The following is a 15,979-nucleotide window of genomic DNA, read 5'->3' as shown; positions in this document are numbered from 1 at the left end:
TGTACTCTCCTTGCATTTTACTTTGTTTTTATATATTGTATTTCACTATGTTTTTATTGTATCCTTGGAGCTTTTCTCCCCAGGACTCCATTGAAAACGGGCTCATTTGGCCCAATGGACAATCCTGGCAACCAAACTTCAAATAAATAAATAAATAAAATAAATTCTAATTCCAAGTTATGTGCTGTAGACTTTGGCAGAATGAAGTCCAAGGACAAAACTCTCCCTGCGATTCATGAAGCTCTGTGCAAGGCCGGTGTCAAGATGGCGCAGTAGTGCCAAATGCATATTAATGAAGGCGCGCTGCCGCCACAGCCACATGCATAGGAAAGGAGTGCAAGTGCATAGGGCATGTCAAAGTGCGGAACGGAGGCGTGGAAATGTCAGCTGTCAACGTGCAACCTAAAATGCTTGCATATAACAATTTGCAAGCAATAGTAATCACATCTGTCAATGTCCATGGATACTGAAACGTATGCCAAGCATGCAAGACAGTTCCTGCGAACCCAAAATGAAGAAGCAAACACAAATGCATGGTAGGGAATAACGGGTCCCTATCCCACAAACAAATGACATTGAAAACCGTGTGCCCGTAGTCCAATGCAGTGTAGATAGTTATACCAAGTGGAAGTGAAAAGCATCATTTGTTAGCGCGCTGCCAATACGTACGTCCAGCCCAATGGCCAGGGTCACCAGCAGACCCATATTGTGTTGAGGGTACACAGCTGGGCAGATGTGTCCATAACAAAAAGCATGATAAATGTACATATCTAGTGACCGTATGACCGAATTATATCCCACAACGCATGTAATAGTCACATACAATAGGTATGTCCGTATTTCACATACCAAATGTGACAGGAAATAGAATAACCATGTAAACGAAACAGAAGAAGCATATAAACTGCTACAACAATAAGGCAACATGTAGGCTGAAAGGAACAGTATTATCCATATCGTTGACTGTGGGTACGTGTTGTCCGGTACATTCGGATATGTGTCTGGAATATATCCCATCCTGGACATAGGAAAAGATGGCATCCTACCAATGATTAGAACAGTCAGCCAAAATCCGCACATCAGTGGTCCAAGCCGAACTTGTCAGGATGTGTCACAGTTGAACGGGTATTACCCGGGTATACCAACCACATCATGAAAGTTAAGTATGGGCGTGTACCTATGTGCGTGAGGTATAGCATGTGGAAAGTCAAACATGGCAGGGTAGTCCACACACCCATACAGGTACCTGACATATGTAGGGTATGCAATGTGTTACCTTGACCGTGTCATGGGCCATCAACCAAAGCAGTGATGGATGAAGTGTCAGGAATATGTGTGTGGGGGGGGGATGGGTAATGGTATAATCCTCCAAGGCAACACTGTGTTGTATGCAGAATAGGTAAACCGGAGGTGTATGAGGGAGCACCGGCTGAAGCAGAAAGAAACACAAAAACATGTATACACATCTGCAATACAACCAGACAGGCCATACTGTAGAAGACAATCCCACAAACATATGAATATTAAAATGTGCGATACAAATGTATAGACATGTCACTGGCACGTACCCACAGATTGGTCCTGATGGAACTGGCCATATCAAATACAACACACCTGGATGCATAATGGACTACCCAGCATCCCCTCCACAGCACACAACCTGCTCCCATACCTGAACGTCCAACAAATCCAGCCATACTTGGCCTACTGGTTTAGTGCAGCCTCATCTACACATAGTGACCACTACGCATATGTAGTAGGTAATGTCACCCTAGGCAGTTTCAGGATTGCAAACTATGTATCCCTTGCATGTAAAACCCCCAGCACATTTTCATAATGCCAGAAGAATGTTCAGCATTTGTCTTGTTTTGGTCTTGTTCAATTTTTGGGATATCCCTCATGGGATAAGTAACCTGTGTAAACATTAGAATGGGTATGAAGACATGAAGTCCAGTTCTGTAGATATCTGGTCCCAAGTTGGAATGTGCAGTAGTGGTGCGCGAGACTGTCCAGCCCTAGATGGTCATGCAGAACCTACTACCCAGGATCAAACACCTGCCCGTGACACACGTGTCCCAACACGAATAAGCGAGAGAATATATTGCACACATTCGCATAGTGGCACATGGTATAAGGGTGATGAAGGCACTGAAGTAAACAGGATGCCCCCTGATCCACTGTGTGAGGGACAATTAATGTGTGTGTAGGTGTGACCTGACTAACAATGATACAATGCCAAATGTCCTGTGATTGTAGGAAATAACTATGTACCATACTGCATGTAACAGTTGCCTAAAGCGGTCACGTCAGGATAGAATAAACATAATTCATAGAAGAAACAGGCAAACAACAAAAGTGCCAAAGGTATAAGGCTCACAGCTAGGAAACAAATGAATGTTCTAAACCTGCACTGACCATGGCTATGTGTTCGCCCAAACAATCTGGTGTCCGCAGTAGGGTTACCACCTGTCCCGCTTTGCGAGGGACAGACCCTCTTTGGACAGTTGTGTCCTGACAAAATACATTACAAATGGCAGATGTCCTGGGATTGTAGGACATAATTATGTCCCATATGTTATGTAATAGTTGCAGAAAATAATTATTTCACTATGTAAAATACCTAAATGTAACAAGAAACAGAATAAGCAACTAAACCACTACAACAGTAGGCTTTTATGTAGGCAAGTAAGTAAAGTTCTATCCTTTGTACTGACCGTGGGTATGTGTCGACTTGTAAAATCTGATGTGTGTTCCGAAAATGTCCCAACTTGGCCATTTGAAAAGGTGGCAACCCTAGTCATACCACCCTGTACATATGACAATGTCAATGCTACCAATGGTCAGAGCATTTGCACAATAACTGGCCAGCCTCTTAACCACTCACAAAGCCAGTGACCTGTGGGGGAAAGGTGTTGAAGGAGAATGACTACTTACAACAATGAAGAGTAATAGATGCATTTAACTGCAGAAAATTAGTAGTATTATGAATCTGTCAACACATTCCAAGTTAAAAGTCTAATATGGTAGAAGTGTCCGTGATTGTCCCTGTAGAAATGAGTCCCCGAGTATCACAGAGGTCCGTACACATAACTACAAAAACCAACTGTCACATCTGTTGACAGGACTATTGCATACCTGTAGTGAATTTATAACAGATGTCCAGAATAATATTCATTGTACCTATAAATGAATGAAATAGTCAAATGGGAAGGAAACACGTGGAAACCACCCTCCAACCTGCATTATGTAGTGGAACCACTCCCCACCCTAAATTATGTAACACCAACCCATTAATGTGGTCAGAGGTGCCCAAACACCTGCATTTGTAAACATAGGTAGAATGTTAAAATCTGGACTAACTCTGTCCAGATGCTACATCGGATCTTTGAACAGCGCCAGGGCAGTTCTAGTCATCAGTCGGCTGAGCCTAAACCCGGATCAGCACATGAACACCCTGACAATCAAACACGCGTATGTGCGAGGACTATAAGCGTAGGAGTTCTGAAAATCCTTGGAGTGAGTAGACTTGCAGCACGGGTCCAGAGCAGTAGGAAACAGGGAATGTCCTAATTGCAGTACTGCAGTTTTCCCAGTAGGAGAATGGATGCCTGCTGTATAAGGGAAGTGGTGAGGCGTATGTCAGAGTAGCTATGAACCATGGGTATACATATAAATGAGCCAGAACACCAATAGTGTAGTGGTTACAGCATCTGCCCAACGTAAAGACATTCCCTGTTCAAGTACGACTATAGCACATATTAATTGTGTAATGAATGCCTCTGTGCTGTAAAGCCAACATTTATGCATGTAAAGGTGACCGCGTTTACATGAGTCCGTTAACCGGATTCCATCAAAGTGGTATTTTCATAAGGAATAAGGCACATGTAATCCCAAAAAAGTGCCTGTAAACACATGTAACTCAGAATAAGTAGATGCAAGTGCACCTGCATGGGTTTATGCAGCTATTAGCATAGCAAATGTATGTTGTCTTGTACAGCTGTAACTTTTATATATATAGATAGATGTGTGTATAGATAAATATCCACAGACATAACAGAAATATGCAATTATATATCTACATATTTATATATATGTAAGGAACACCGAAAGACGAAAGCAAACATAAGGGTTGTGAAGGGAATCCAGAGCAAGTAAGGAATTATGAAGTGCTCGCAGCGTATGTCACATAAAGCTGCACAAGTATGAGTAGAGCACCGCTCTTCACACCAGAGGCAAGGTTATACCAGTGGCCATAACATCATTGAAGTGCTACGTCAACATTGTAAACAGACGGAATGTAGTACATCTTGCGACCACTTACACTTGTAACCCGCAAATCGTTCCTAATCCATAACACCAGGAAAGGGACGTATGTGCAAATATGAATGGATGGTGAGCCTATGAATACACAAGGCGGTACAAAATGTGTGTAGGGCCCCAACGCTCATGAGAGGGCAATGTGTAAAGGTGTGTCATGGCTGCGATATCAGGTGTATAATGGCTGTTATGTGTAGAAACTCAACACGGGTGTGCAGGAGAAACTATGGATATGCGATAATGGACACAGGAGTGCTAGGGTATGTTGCGCCGGGTGCAATGGAGCGGCCCATGGAGGTCATCGAGTACGTAGGTGCAATTCCAAGATAAAGCATCATTTGCGTGGAGACATGTGTGAATGGGCATATCGTTGTCAGACGTTGTGCATCAGGGCTGGCAGCCTGGCACGTAAAACCTATATACCATCCATGAGCGGAACAAAGTTCTGCTGTGACAACCCCAAACCGGGAAAAGCAGAAAGACACAACTACATGAAGACAACAATATGTTGACGTACAGTCACAGAAACACAAACACACATCCTATCAACAGTAATAATATGAATGTGCACAGAAACAAACACAGTAGCAGGAATAATAGGCTGCACATATGAGTAATAGGTCTAATGACACTGTATCACATCCCAGTTAGCAGCGGCACCCCAGACATGAAAAACATGTGACATCTGTCTGCTGTATAACGTGCAATATACTGAGCACAAGTTCACCGGAGTGAAGTGTTGGTGTCATAATGACTAAGGCAATAGTATGCTGTTGAAGCAGAGCTAAAACCCAATACGCATGTGTAAGTGTCCATGTCAGGGAAATGTATAGGTTAACAGACACACAGATGTATATATAGATAAAAATGTATATATACATATATCTGTATTAATTTACATACATATATATTCATACGGATATATATATATATATATATATATATATATATATATAGATATATATATATATATATATATATATATATATATATATATATATATATATATACACACACACACACACACACACACACACACACACACACACACACACAAGGATATACTACGGATATATATAGATATATATATATATATATATATATATATATATATATATATATATATATATACACAAACAACAGGTACTGATATATACACATACACACAAAACAAAATATATATGTCAGTGTAGATATACACATGGACATAAATAGGTTACTTCACAGCAATTAGGGGTAACATATTTACAGCCCGGGCATATGTGACTGGGAGGTCCAATAAATAAATGCTGTACCCCCCCCCCACATCACCCAGCTAGGCCAGACAGACATACAGACAGGCAATACAGATCAATACACTGCCACTATCCAAAACACCAGTAGGAAAGTACCAGTGGGAGAGTTCTGCAAGGTCTACACTTTAAACATGGATAACGGTGTCCCTTGCAGGACCCCAAAACTTCAGGGTACGTGTGAATCTGCTGACATCAATATGAACAGGATGTAGGTGTACATGGAACAGTAGGTTGTGCAAGTGTGATAATACATGGGTTGACAAAACGTACGACATGTGTTCCGAGACGGGGAGAGTGGGCAATGTGTAGGGGTGTGCTCATACCCCAGCTGCACTCGCAGTAAGTATTTGTCACTCATGACTGCTGTAGAGGGTGCCAGGTAGGTGGACCATAGGTATGCATTAATGGGCTTAAGTGTACAGGTGCTGGTTGGCAGAGATGTAGCAGGCCCGCCCAGTGGAAGTCATTAATATTCCAATGTGGGCATAGCATACTCCTACACCTCCCAAACCTTTAGAGCACATCTACCGGATAGTCTGTAAACCATCGGGGGAATACATAGAGACCAAATCAGTGCTGTGTACCCGATTAGCATGGACGTCCATAGTTATGTATCAGAATGTAACAAAGTCCAACTAAACACTTCCAGAACTCGTGATATTAGGTGAACAGGGGGTGGAATACAGGTAATGACAGATGACAACATGTGTGAGTCACAAACAGCATGTACCTCGACAAACATGAATGAATACATATCCTCTGTGACTGTGAATGTGTCTGGTTAATAGAACCAACCATCTAAATGTGTCCCACAGGGTGTTATGCATTGTTCCTGATACAGTGTTCATTCACACCCATTGGTATGTCAGTTCTGCTACTGACGGAAAGTGTATAATTTGCTGACCACCTTAGGTAGATGATAGCATAATAGAAGAGGTTCAACACCCGTACGCCTGCGATAGACACACCAGTCTGGGAAGTTGTGTCCTGCAAAATGACAATTATGGCACATGGCCCGTGAGTTTGGAAATGGAGGCTATATAGTGTGTGTAGTGGTGTCAGACATCAATTTGTTGTATCAGTAACAGCTACATGTAATAGGAAACAGTATTATCAATTATAATGCTACATGAATAACCTTAACATATGCAAACCGTGGAAGCCGTCCGTTTACTACTGGCTGTGGGTATGTGTTGCCTTGACACATGTGATAGCTCTACATATAGGGTCTATAGGACCACCACCATTCTGAATGGCCAAAGTGGAACCTGCTCTGTAGAAATGTCAGATGTACCAGGGCAGAACATACCTACATCCATGCATAGTACAGAAATATACATATTGGAACAAATCAAAGCGTAGTCTAGCAGCAGTAAAGTTGCTTATGCTACTACATACATATCGACGTGTCAGGTATACAAGACCTGTAACAAGCAACCAGTACAGACACGTACAACATGAGAATGTCCCCTAATCAGAACAGTTGCAATGGCTAGAGTATTGTCCATACCACTCAACTATCCCTGAATGTCAGGTACATCCCTGAGTTTAACTGAAAGTTTAACTCTGTCCCTCTTAATCCCTTCTGAAATTAGTGGCTGTTGAAGGAAAGGTGGTGAATTATACTTACTGACTAATGACAATAAATAAGAGTTATAAACAACTTTTACTTCAGAATATGTGTATTAAGTCATATGCTCAGATTCTGTCAATGTTTCAAGTTAATAGCACTACTTTTGTGAAAGTGTCCCTGATTTTTCTTGACCTGTCCCTGATTCTGTAGAAATGTGTCCCTGATTGGTGGAGAGTTCTGGTAATGTCACATGAGATATGCGTGATGAGGGACTGTCCCATGCAAAGTGGGAAAGGTGTCACTCCTACAGTCTCCCATCATGCAATCTGAAAGGTGGACAACGTGCAGTAGGTATGTGGTAGCATGACTCGGTGGACAGCTGCATTAACAAACTCAAGTCACATGTCAGCATTGCAGAGTATCGGTTACCATGTATCAGGCAGATGGGAGCAGATCGTATGAGGAACACGCATATAATATGATTACGTCACTGGACAGGCCGCCGAGTCTGTACATTCGAACGCTTGCCATCGCTAAATGGTTACACATACCTGATACTGTAGTCATGTAGTCCAGTGTAATACGCATCACAAGGGATCGCACACACCCAGCGTGATTGACAAATGTAAGCGGAAATGTCGGTGAGCGAGCAGCTGTAAGCATGTTTGTCTACCAGTATGCCAGTAGTGCACTGTCAAAGAAATGTGGAGTCTAAACGTGTGTTAGGTGCTGTGACCAGAGGTCAGCAGTGCTTAACACTGTGCAAACCCTCACACAGTTGCTCCCACCTGCTGGAATGTGCCTTACCCAGTTTGTATCCAAAGGCGTCAGCCTGTCCGCAAACAAAGAACCGACCTATACACGTGATGGTAGAAGTACCCTACGCACATAGCTCATGTGAATTAACAATGGACCTTGGCATATGTACAGACAATAGACCACACACACACCATACAGTGCAGACATCCAACAGTATAGCAATGTACTGGCGGATATGTCCGGACCACTGGTGTATGCATGCCTGGCCGTCCTGTGTTTCAGTGTGTAAGCATGCCCAGTATGACTGTTACGCATGTTGTCGACCGACATTACCATCATACCATCATGTGTGTGAGCATGCCAAGTATGGTCAACTGTATTGCATGTGTCAAATGTCCAGATAGTTAGTACTGTGTTGCTGACCCCTCCATTCTACACAGACAGGTGTCATGCTGTGTCTGCAGGGTAGCTAATGGTCATGTGGCATTGACAGTTGCTACATGTCTGCATAGCATGGGGGGAAATCCAACCACAACCACAGTCCTACACAGCACTGTGGGTGGCACACATGACTCTCCCATGTGTAGGTTTGACGGGGGGGCACAGTCGACAGTTGTACACATCTGCCGCTACTGTACTGGTATGCCGGGTACTCCATGTCAGTGTGTGGACCTACCTAAATTGCTGGTTCGAGGGATACCAGAGTTCGTCATTTCCCAGCTTTAATTACCAGCACAATAGTGTTGGACATCCTAGCTTACACAACCTACATCAAACTGCCTGGCCTGCTGTTGTCTTAGTGTGTCTTAGGGGGATGGGGTCATTCATTGGGCATATCCATAGTCTATCATATATCATTTGTCTGTATTGGTCTACATCTGTCCAGCTGCATGGAGCGTGTGTGGGCTGTATGGACACACATGATGGTCAGCCCATAATCTGCAGTAGGTTAGGACACCCTGTGTACTACAGGCTACCATTGTGACCCCCGTATGTGCTACAGAGGTCATGGTGCCACTATAGATGTGTACTGTCTGCTGCCCTAACATTTGGCCACCACAGTCACTTGTATGCTCACATACATACCATAGCAATGGGTAACTACACATTCTAATACAACTGCCACTTGTTAGGTCAATAGACATACCCTGGGTGTGTTCCAGACTTGAGGATGGTGCTGGAGTGCTGCCTATGTCGGATGCACACAGTGCACCTCCTATACATGGCCGAGCACAGATACTGTCATGTTTGGCATCCATTGTACTGTGTGCGGGTCAGAGAGGGAAAATCCGTGGGTGCCCACCGTGTCAGTGCAAATGCCTTGTGTTGCCTCTTTGCCAAGGGCAGGTCATACTATGCATGGGCTTTCGCCGACTGTGCCCTGCTCAGGTAGTTCCTTCACCAAGTCACACTTTGCCTGTACAGGCCTTGGCAGTGGTGTTGGGCTGTGTGGCCCTGCCCCATGTTGTTCCTGCTGCAACTGCTACTGCAGGATAAGATTGTGTAGCATAGCAACTTGTATGCTTGTAACTTGTGAATACTGCAGAGCTCCAACGGATCTGTCTGGATACCAGAACTGTGAACTGAGCATCCCAAACACAGGCACAAGTATATGTCTTGCCTGTGCATCCGCCTCAGTATGGTGTGAGTGTTCAGGTGTGTGTTCATTGCTGATGGGTGTCGTCAGCCACGACACTAGTGTTTACCCAGCATCACCCACTAGGAGACTGTAGGGGAGTCCATATTGGCATTGGTGTGCTACAGCTGTGTCAAAAGCCATATATTGGACGCATCATAGCTTCCAGGGCAGACAGCACACACATTCAATCTCATGCCCTGGCCATTGCATATGGCCTAGCTGTTGGAGAGTATGCCCCTGCAGTGACTGTAGGCCCTACCCCGCTCACCGGGTTGTGCTACGATGTGTATGTATGTGCAGGCTATAGCACCCAGTACCCCAGGGTAGTCATCCATGTGGTTGAACAGATGCATATTGCTGGTCTACTAATCACGTGTGTTGAGGACATGTACATGCTCACTAGCATGTGTTGACATGGCGTCTGTGAACTGGTGCAATACTCTGGATGCAGGTGCCTGTGAGATACACATGATATCCCCAGTTGTGCTGTGTGAAGTACCTGTGGCTAGTACACCTAGGACAACACATACCATGGTATCCACTGGGATGTGTTTCCCTCGGCCTGTTTGATGTGTCAGGTGTGGCAGGCACAGGTCAACAAGCTGCTGTAGGAGGTCTCTGTCCACCCCATAGTACTCCAACATACCCAGCCCATGTAGCCCCTGGTAAGTCACCCTCAGTCTATAAAGTCTTATGTCACCCCAGTAAGGGTTGTTCGGCAGCATACACATCCTCACTACCCCAGCCTCCTGCACATGTTGGTATATGTTGCCTGCTGCAGCCCATGTCATTTGGTTGGACTGTGTCGTGAAATGTCCCTGCAGGTACACACCGGTCGTGTAGAGTGCGGACAAAACTTGTGTGTATACTGCTTGCTCGAATTAACGTACTGTTCATGTGTGGGCTGGCCATGTCATCTGCTGATTAACACCTGCTTGTGCAGCCTGTACACCCTGACTACCCCACCACTGCTGTCATCCATCCCAATGTCACCAGGCAGGTATAGACACACCCCTAGATTGGGTGTGCTAAGGCAGGAGCACTCCCAAGGCATAGTTCTGCAATGTACGTACAGCATGCCTGACTCCCCTCCCTTGCTGTCAACTACATTCGAGACCTGCACCTGGCTGACTACACACATACACTCCAGGGACCAGCAGCAGACTCTGGTGATAAATGTGATACAGTATAGTCAAACTCATCTGCATAGTATAGTCTTCTAATGAATAGTTATATGACCCATACCGAACCTCCAAATTAATAACCACTGCTCAGTGTCGCTCAGATCCATACACAACTGGCAACATGTGCCTTACTATCACCATATTCGATGTCCCATGGTCTTCCCAGCAACAAAATAACCGGTGTCTACATGACTACAACCTGTGGCCCTGCACACTATAGACGATGTGCATTACCACCACGCCATGGCAGATATACATAGATCCCAGGTTATCACATACAGATCATTTGGCACAAACATTCAATAGTGCTGATGTCCCCAGACATATATGTTCACATCTATGTCCACCTCTGCATCTACATATATCATATATATTATTTGTATACATATATACATGGACATATATATAAATATATCTATATATATATATATATATATCTATATATATATATATATATATATATATATATATATGTATATATATATATATATATATATATATATATATATATATATATATATATATATATATATATATATATATATATATATATATATATATATATATATATATATATATATATATACACATACACATACACACATATACATGTACACACTTATGTAGATATGGCATTTATATCACAACAGCGGACCACATGACAGCAATGCATTAGACAGGAATGAAAAGGAAACTACATGTGCCACCTGCATCATGTAGTGTTGTTACTATCAATGCAGGTGTGTTATGTTGCATCACATGGGTCAGACCGTATCAAGGGTAAGAGTATGGCTGCTGACAGTTACTCACCAGACCTACTGGCGAATGTATTTGTTGACAACCCAGTGTCTTGGCAGAATATGCGGGCTGTGGACACTATATAGGTCAGCAACAAAACACACTGAACACATCCCGCAGCTAGCCACCCACAGATACCAACACATACGGTATAACTGCCAAACACACACACCTGCCATGCCTTGGAATCCAGCACTTTCCTGTCTAGTCTACCACACTACAGCATTATGCAGTAACAGAACATGACACCGAGTTCCAGCATCACCGCACTCCCACAGGCATACATCTAGGGGGTTGACATCATCCGCAAAGACAAAGACGCTGATAGGGAATGTATGGGGAGTGAGCCATCTAAAAGCAGTACTCTGTCCCCAGGCAGCGGGAAACACACACACACAGACACACACTTAGCAGGGTTGGGAGTCAAACATACACCTAACTACTTTATCACACTACAGAATTACACAGTTACAGAACATACTATTGAGATTACTGGTACACAGCACTCCCAGAGGAATATTTCTAGGTGTATGACATCATCCGCAAAGGCAAAGACGCCGATAGGGAATGTATGTGGAGTGAGACATCTAAAAGCATTACTCTGTCCCCAGGCAGCTGGAAATACACACACACACTGTGGCAGGGCTGGGAGTCGAACATACATCTAACTACCTTATCACACTACAGCATTATGCAGTTACAGAATGTGCTATTGATATTACTGGTACTCAGCACTCCCAGAAGCATACTTCTAGGTGGATGACATCATCCACAAAGGCAAAGATGCCCATAGGGAATTTATGTGGAGTGAGCCATCTAAAGCATTACTCTGTCCCCAGGCAGCTGGAAACACACACACACAGACAGACACACACACACACACACTTGGCAGGGATGGGAGTAGAACATACACCTAACTACCTTATTACACTACAGCATTACGCAGTTGCAGAACACGCTATCAAGATTATTGGTACACAGCACTCCCAGAGGCATACTTCTAGGTGGATGACATCATCCGCAACAGGAAAGACGCTGATAGGGAATGTATGTGGAGTGAGCCGTCTAAAAGCATTACTCTGTACCCAGGCAGCTGGAAACATGCACACATACGCACACATGGCAGGACTGGGAGTTGAACATACACCTAACTACCTTATCACACTACAGCATTACGCAGTTACAGAACACACTATCGAGACTACTGGTACACAGGACTCCCAGAGGCATACTGATAGGTGGATGACATCATCCGCAAAAGCAAAGATGCCGATAGGGAATGTATGTGGAGTGAGTCATCTAAAAGCATTACTCTGTCCCCAGGCATCTGGAAACACACACACACACACACACACACAGGCACACACTTGGGAGGGCTGAGAGTCGAACATACGCCTAACTACCTTATCACACTACAGAATTACGCAGTTACAGAACGCGCTACCAAAATTACTGGAACACAGCACTCCCAGAGGCGTACTTCTAGGTGAATGACATCATCCGCAATGGCAAGGACACTGATAGGGAATGTATAGAGAGTGAGCAGTCTAAAAGCATATTACTGTCCCAAGGTAGATGTAGACAAACACACGGCAGTGGTGTGAGCGGGACAACTGCCTATCTACGGAGCACTATTACAACACTACATAGATACGAGAGATGCCACAGACAGTACACCCTTCAAGACAGTCAACCAGTGTGTTCAATGTAGGCATCCATCCTGACATTGAGTATGGACATCTGTTGCCTGGATGACCACCATCGCTATACAGGATGTCAATGGCCATGCCCATACACAGAGGCACATCACCGACACAAGGTGTCACTGGGCATGCTCACACATTTAGTACCACATGTCCGTTTGGAATGTACTGTTTGTCCATCTACACAATGGCATACTGGGCATGCTCACACACTTAGTAGAAGCGAAGGGCTATCTTGCATGCACACGGATTCTAAACACGGAAGGACACGGTTTGGAATGTACTATGTGTCCATCTACACAATGGCATACTGGGCATGCTCACACACTTAGCAGTTGCAAAGGGCTGTCTTGCATGCACACGGATTCTAAACACGGAAGGGCACAGTTTGGAATGTACTGTGTGTCCATCTACACAACGACGTACTGGGTATGCTCACACACTTAGCAGTAGCAAAGGGCTGTCTTGCATGCACATGGATTCTAAACATGGAAGGGTACAGTATGGCGTTACTGTCCCCACGTACATTAAGGCCACTCACATGTACTGACCAGTACACACTCAAAAGCCATCACAGATGTCTCAGGTGCAGATCACAGAGGTAAACACCAGATTCTACTATGTAGCCCTCAGACATCACCATGTCCTTGGACCAGCAACACACATCCATACATTACCACAACACCATGTGACTCATGACCAGTGGACTGTACATAGGTCTACAGCAACTGTGCAGACTACACATGTACTGACAGGGTTCCATCATGTGTTATGCAATACAATGATAACACTGTACATAACCAGGTCAGCTCTGCATATAACAGGGGCCCTGGGTCTTACACAGCTGTGACAGATGACTGTCACTGTACACCAAAGAACACATATGTTTTGATATGACATACATGTAATCGCAGTGGACATGTGCATGGACCACACGCACACAATACATATGTACATAGCATAGCTTTTGCTGTCCTCCATGCAGACAAGTGGCTACAGCAATCACATGCATGCACATGGAAGGTAGGTCCATGGCTGTTGAATGCTAACAGTACATGAGGTAGCAATGTTGACCGAGGAAACATTCCCTCTGTACTAGTTACCCATGACACCCATCATATCATACAACAGTCCATGTGTTATGTATGTCATCACACATGTCCACCAATTGCAATGCATACAAACATGGCTACATGACAGGCATGTAGGACCAACACACATGTACATGTAGTGGTGTGCATGCAGCTGCCATGCATGTGCATTAGCTGATGTATGTAATTCATCTGTGCCTAACTACAACATGTAGTTGCACTGCAGCCCCATCATTGACACCTGTATATGGTGAAATACTGACAGTACGGTAGGATGTACATCAGGTATGGATGGATGTGTGTACATAAAGTGGTGATCCACCTTTGTGGGTGGATGTTTGCCTGGGATGGCTCACAGGTGTGTCACAAGCCATCCTACCATTACATGTGCAAAGAGCATGCTATGTTACTTGATGGTAAAGACATAAAACCTACACAGTGGTCAGGTGTTACTGACTGTAATTCACTTGACACCTGTAACACTTACATCCTCCCATGTGCATATAGCAGCACAATTGCCGAAGGTAGCTTTGGTACACATAATGCGGCCAATACTGCTGCATGTCTGTCAGACGTATCATATAGCAGGTGTATCATTCACAGTACTGCCATGTGTGTTTGCTTTTTTGACCATATATGCCACATATGGTGGGGAATGCATCCCAATTGTTACACATCCCTGTACACTGTTGTAGAGATCTGTACATACTGCAGTGTGGAAAGCATGATGTAGGCAGGGGTGGTGTGTGTATCACACACATGTCAGCTATCCGTATGTGAATGACATTGGTGGACTCCACTGTGTGTGTGTGTGTGTGTGTGTGTGTGTGTGTGTGTGTGTGTGTGTGTGTGTGTGTATGTATGTATGGCTGTCTGTTGCATGGAGTGAGGGTGTATGCTACCATACAGAACAGACAGGATCCCTAACCCCTCATGGTGATGCAGTCTACTACCCTGTTGATGCCATCAGTCTCAGCCTTACTGGCTACCTGTACATGTTCATTCTCTGTGTCGCGTTGTGTGGGTGCACAGTACTGTGAGGGTTATTACCACATAGGCAGGGGTCCTCACCTCAACACTATCGACTGTGCGTTATAGTGTTGTTGACCCCGTGAGTGTGGGCATGTTACTGTGTGTTTCTGTGTATGTCTGTGTGTGTTCTCCTCCTGTAATGTGACAGGGTATTACTGCTACACAGTGAGGCCTCATGCTATCAAGTTGCCTCTAACGTTATCATCAGCCAGACAGCTGTGTAAACCCCCCATACCATGTCAACATACCTGTGATGTGACCTGGTATGGATGTTACGTCTCTAGCCACTGTAGCCTATTAAACAACCCACATGCTTATGGATCAGTAGATGTGTGGACATCTGTAGTATGGTAGCCTTTCTAACAGCCAGGTTGAAGCTATGTATAGCATGCTGGTATTGCCATACATGCCTGTGAGTACTCCACATTTACACATGCAAAACTGCAAACACTGCTACTTGTTGGCACATGCAAGTAGACCATAATGAGGGAACCAGGGCATCACTACCAACATGCTGGTACTGTTGTTACCAAGACACATACTGTGAACACATAACAATGCATTATAAACCTGTACTACATGTTATGT

Source organism: Protopterus annectens, chromosome 1.part1, assembly GCF_019279795.1.
Source record: "Protopterus annectens isolate FY-2018-M chromosome 1.part1, PAN1.0, whole genome shotgun sequence".
Classification (NCBI taxonomy): domain Eukaryota; kingdom Metazoa; phylum Chordata; order Ceratodontiformes; family Protopteridae; genus Protopterus; species Protopterus annectens.
This window is presented reverse-complemented; position numbering follows the sequence as displayed.